General features: G+C 51.5%; 1 protein-coding gene across 15 annotated transcripts in view; it reads right to left on the reverse strand.

The window, feature by feature from the left end:
• The window catches only part of EP400 (E1A binding protein p400), a 293,821-nt gene extending 292,389 nt beyond the window's left edge, over positions 1 to 1,432 (reverse strand). For 11 of the 15 annotated variants that reach the window (XM_075322084.1, XM_075322051.1, XM_075322044.1 and 8 more), the window contains exon 1: positions 1,284 to 1,432. The gene's annotated coding sequence lies outside the window, so the exon portion shown is untranslated. The remainder of the gene's footprint in view (positions 1 to 1,283) is intronic. The other 4 variants (XM_075322077.1, XM_075322065.1, XM_075322058.1 and 1 more) reach the window with 1 other exon arrangement.
• Positions 1,433 to 6,000: the final 4,568 nt, after the last annotated feature.

Here is a 6,000-nt window from a genome sequence, read left to right on the forward strand (position 1 = left end):
CACTGGACATTGGCACCGCACACGCTGGCACCACACACGCTGGACGTTGACACCGCACACGCTGTCACCGCACACGCTGTCACCGCACACGCTGTCTCCACACACACTGGACATTGGCACCACACACGTTGGACGTTGGCACCGCACACGCTGTCTCCACACACTCTGGATGCTGACACTGCACACGCTGGACACTGGCACCACACACGCTGGACGCTGGCACCACACACGCTGGACGCTGGCACCACACACGCTGGATGCTGGCACCACACACGCTGGACATTGGCACCACACACACTGGACATTGGCACCGTACACGCTGGCACCGCACACACTGGCGCCGTACACGCTGGATGCTGACACTGCACACGCTGGACGTTGACACCACACACGCTGGACGCTGGCAGCACACACGCTGGACGCTGGCACCACACACGCTGGACATTGGCACCACATACGCTGGCACCGCACACGCTGGATGCTGACACTGCACACGCTGGACGTTGACACCACACACGCTGGACGCTGGCACCACACACGCTGGACGCTGGCACCACACACGCTGGACGCTGGCACCACACATGCTGGACGCTGGCACCACACACACTGGACATTGGCACCGCACACGCTGGATGCTGACACTGCACACGCTGGACATTGGCACCGCACACGCTGGACATTGGCACCGCACATGCTGGCACCACACACGCTGGATGCTGACACTGCACACGCTGGACGTTGACACCACACACGCTGGATGCTGGCACCACACACGCTGGATGCTGGCACCACACACGCTGGACATTGGCACCACACACGCTGGACATTGGCACCACACACGCTGGACATTGGCACCACACACACTGGATGCTGGCACCACACATGCTGGACAGTGTCACTGTATAGAAGCCATCACCTCCAGCTCTACCACAGGCAGGAATGATGCTCTGGGACCTGCCGTAGAGAGGGGCTGACTGACACATCGGGGATGCTGGGCATTCTCCGCGGCAGCTCTGGGGGAAGATGCCAGTCACACATCAGGCACAGTGGAAACACCCGCGGAATAGCGGGCAGCCCGGGGCAGAGCATCCTCCTGCTGAGCCACAGGTGACAGCTAGTCTCGGAGCTGACAGCAGGGCCGGGAGGGGGCGGTGCAGGCCGGAGCTACGTGAGGGGGCAGGCCTGCTGTTACTGACAGCACCAGGGACAGCGGCCAAGTCCGGGAGCACAGCTGCCTCTGCCGCCCCGTGCGGTCGGTGTTCCTGTCTGACAGTTACACTCACCTGTCTCCCCCATCTGTATGTACACCGGGCGCCGCTATCTACTGACAACACACAATTGTACGGAGGCCGGGATAGGACAGGCGGCCCGCGTGGTTCACGCATGCGCAGGACATCCCTAACCAGACAAAGGCATCAGCTGAGCTCTGACAAGTGTAGATAGCGGCCAGTGGCGGACGGCAACGTGCAGCGTAACGGATGACGACAGCAGGCATGAGTGTAGTGCTGTCCCGGAGGGAGCACCGGGCCGGTCTGTGCGTGTGGCCGATACTGGCCTAATGCTGGGCTGTAAGGGGTTAGTGCTCCCGACTCCGCTTATCACTGTCTGTGGTCGGACCCTGTGTGCCTGTGCTGGTCTCCCGATCCTATCCAGCCATCTCCGTCCACCCTAGTGGAGCTTATATGCTGAGCCCATGGCCTGTAGGATCGTGTCCGGCCACCATTGCAACCTGTGCGTGTATTACTGACGGTGCACAGAGCGGACAGCGCTGAGACCAAGTGTCAGATGATTCTCTATGGGGGCACAGAATCTGGGGTTCGCACAGATCATCCATAGCATCTGATTTGTAGATACTTTGCAAATGTTACAGAGAAAAAAAAACAAAGATGAAAATATTATAAACATATACCCTGCTATAACTAATTAAAAGCATAATGCATATAACTAGACATAGGGTACTAAGTAAACACTGTTTCAGATCAAAAAAGCGTAAATCCATCCCACCGCGACAAGGTGTACCTAATCAGAACAGTACCGACACTCTCTAATATTAAAACCTCACCATAAGTCAACAGACATCAGTAAGGCTGCTTTCACACCTCCCGTTTTAGCAGAATCGACCAATCCGGCTCTAAAACCTATGCAACGGATGCGGCGACAAAACCGCATCCTTTGCATCAGTTTTTTACATGCGGCCCGTCCATTTTTTGCCGCTTGCAGCAGGCTACTGAGCATGCGCAGTGGAAAAAAACGCATGCGGCGTCCATAGGCATGCATTACAAATCGCGCCACATCGGCCGGATGCGGCGCAATGCGGTTTTTTTTTGCCGGACAAAAAAACGTGCCAGGCAACGTTCCATCCGGCCGCCGCATCGGCTAAATCTGCCGCATGCGGCAAAAAACGGACGGAACGCAAGCCCATGCGGCACAGTACAGCACTAATGTAAGTCTATGCAAAAAAAACGCAACTGGCGGCAAAAAAAATGTGTAAAAGCAGCCTAAGGGCAGAGAATGGATGGGTCCCGACTGGACGCACCATGGGAAGCGTAAAATCAGGGGTCTCAAAGCTGGGTGTATGGACTGCATATAGAAAAAAAAATTAGAGGGGCCGCATTCTTTACAGAACAAAGTGATATTTTTAATGATTCTATGGATTTTTTTCTATACACCTTTGGATCACTTATTGAACACTTTTTGCTTGTTTATTATAACAAACCTAAACTTTTTGTGTAAGTTTATAAAAAAGCATTTTTAATGGGAAAAAGAATTCCTGCTTTATTTTGAATTTGTTTACATTTTATCGCCTTCTTCTAATATTGTTTTAGAATTAGCAGCATATAGTAATCTTAGCCAACATATTATACTAATGTCCCCCATGCTGCAGTAATGTCCCCATCTGTGTGCCCTGTAGTAATGTCCCCATCCTTGTAGTATTGTGCCCAGTAGTATTGTGCTCATCCTTGTAGTATTGTGCTCATCCTTGTGCTCAGTATTATTGTGCCCATCCTTGTGGTATTGTACACATGCTTGTGCCCTGTAGTATTGTGCCCATCCTTGTGGTATTGTGCCCATCCTTGTGCCCAGTGGTATTGTGCTCATCCTTGTGGCCAGTAGTATTGTGCTTATACTTGTGCCCAATAGTATTGTGCTCATCCTTGTGTCCTGTAGTATTGTGCCCATCCTTGTGCCATGTAGTATTGTGCCCATCCTTGTGCCCTGTAGTATTGTGCTCATCCTTGTGCCCAGTAGTATTTTGCCCATCCTTGTGCCCTATAGTATTGTGCTCATCCATATGCCCAGTACTATTGTGCCCATCCTTGTGCCCTGTAGTATTGTGCTCATCCTTGTGCCCTGTAGTATTCTGCTCATCCTTGTGCCCTGTAGTATTGTGCCCATCCTTGTTCCCTGTAGTATTGTGCTCATCCTTGTGCCCTGTAGTATTGTGCTCATCCTTGTGCTCAGTATTATTGTGCCCATCCTTGTGGTATTGTACACATGCTTGTGCCCTGTAGTATTGTGCCCATCCTTGTGGTATTGTGCCCATCCTTGTGCCCAGTGGTATTGTGCTCATCCTTGTGGCCAGTAGTATTGTGCTTATACTTGTGCCCAATAGTATTGTGCTCATCCTTGTGTCCTGTAGTATTGTGCCCATCCTTGTGCCATGTAGTATTGTGCCCATCCTTGTGCCCTGTAGTATTGTGCTCATCCTTGTGCCCTGTAGTATTGTGCTCATCCTTGTGCCCAGTAGTATTTTGCCCATCCTTGTGCCCTATAGTATTGTGCTCATCCATATGCCCAGTACTATTGTGCCCATCCTTGTGCCCTGTAGTATTGTGCTCATCCTTGTGCCCAGTGGTATTGTGCTCATCCTTGTGGCCAGTAGTATTGTGCTTATACTTGTGCCCAGTAGTATTGTGCTCATCCTTGTGCCCTGTAGTATTCTGCTCATCCTTGTGCCCTGTAGTATTGTGCCCATCCTTGTTCCCTGTAGTATTGTGCTCATCCTTGTGCCCTGTAGTATTGTGCCCATCCTTGTGCCCTGTAGTATTGTGCCCATGGCCGGCTTTACCTATGTGCGAATAGTGCGGTCGCACGGGGTGCCGACCGGCAGACAGCAGAGGGGGCGAAGCAGGGAGCAGCAATTCACTTTCACTTGCTGCTCCTGCCGTGCCCAGAATCCAACAGGGGGATCCTCTGTGCTCAGTGTCTTGTGTTCTCCCGTCTTCACTAGAGAGAGAGGGGGGAGGGGCGCCTGCTCTGCTCCGGCCAGAGAAGCTGCTACTACAGATCACTGCTTGCTGGAGGCTGGGAAGGAAGAAGACGTCTACTGTATGTACTGCAGGCACGGACTGTTCATAGAGCAATTCTGGCAAATGCCAGATGGGCCGGTCCCTGTAGTGGGCCGGTATCTGTAGTGGGTAGCTCTATCTGCAATCACCGCCGCTCTGCTCAGCAGTGTGCAGGCCGGGCAGCATTATTTGCCATGCACACACTAGCTTCAGCAGGACCAGGAGGTAGCACGCTGCGCTGTGCCGGCCCTGCTGTGTGATAGTGTGCCCGGCATGCACACACTGCTGAGGAGCACGGCGGTGGCGGTGACCGCAGCTTCCCCTTCCTTGATGGGGGTGCATTGTATTGTGTGTGGTGATGAAGGGTGCATTGTATTGTGTGTGTGTGTATATGGGGCGTGCATTGTAATTGTGTGTATGTGTGTGTGTGTGTGGTGATGGGGGGTGCATTGTATTATGTGTGTGGGTGGGTGTGTGTGTGTGTGGTGATAGGGGGTGCATTGTAGTGTGTGTGGGGTGATGGGGGGTGCATTGTATTGTGTGTGGTGATGGGGGGTGCATTGTATTGTGTGTGTGTGTGTGTGTGTGTGATGGGGTTAATTGTATTGTGTGTGTGTGTGTGGGTGGTGATGGGGCTGCATTGTAGTGTGTGTGTGTGTGTAGGGGTGATGGAGGGTACACTGCATTGCGTGTATGTGGAGGGGTTGATGGGGGGTGCTTTGTATTGTGTGTGTGTGTGTGGAAAGAGGGTGGTGGGGTGTGTATTGTGTGTGTGTGGAGTGGGTGATGTGGGGTGCATTGTAGTGTGTATGTGTGTGTATGTGGCAAGGGGGTGGTGGGGATGTATTGTGTGTGTGTGTGTGTGTGTGTGTAGGGGGTGCATTTTATTGTGCATTTGTGCGGGGGTTACAAAAGAGCGGTTTGGGGAGAATATTTTGGAGAGGGGCAATATGGGGGGATATTATGGAGAGAGGCAGTGTGGGGGTATATTAAAAAGAGAGCAGTGTGGAGGGGACATTATGGAGAGATGCTGTGTATGGGGCCATTATGAAAGAGGCAGTGTGGGGGTATATTAAGGAGAGAGGCAGTGTGGGAGGTATTTTGGATAAGGGCAGTGTGGGGGGATATTTTATGAAGGAAGCACAGCAATTATTTATTCAGCGGCACTGCATGGGAGATATTTATATTGATGGGGCAGTATAATGATACCTTTATTTTTAAAGATGCTGTGTGGGGAAGTGCTGCTCAAGAATAAAGAAGGAGACCTTCAGAGACGAGCAGTGGACACGAAACCTCATCATGGCGTCTGTACTGCGTGGAGACAAAAAGGATGGGATCGACTCAGAAGATGTCACCTATAAAGGTACCTGGATGTAAATGATTATTTGTAATATTGCCTGCGTCTTATCAGTATTGTGGTTCCTATATGGTCCGCAGTCTGATAACAACTCCCAGCATCTCCTTACCATTATTAAGGACAAGCTGGGAGTTGTAGATTCCGGCATCTTCCGAGCCTTCCCATTGACCTGCATTGTAAAATACAGAACATTTTCTGATTGGAAAACACCAGAAGAATGGAGCAGTCACTTCTTTTAATCACTTGGTGGTTTTAGAATCCTGAAGTGGGTAAAAGATGCCCAAAAGCCTAAACCTGTGCACAGCGAGTAGATGCATATGGTCATTCGAGGATTTTTCATAGTGGTTTCCATGG

Source organism: Anomaloglossus baeobatrachus, chromosome 1 (assembly GCF_048569485.1).
Source record: "Anomaloglossus baeobatrachus isolate aAnoBae1 chromosome 1, aAnoBae1.hap1, whole genome shotgun sequence".
Lineage (NCBI taxonomy): Eukaryota > Metazoa > Chordata > Amphibia > Anura > Aromobatidae > Anomaloglossus > Anomaloglossus baeobatrachus.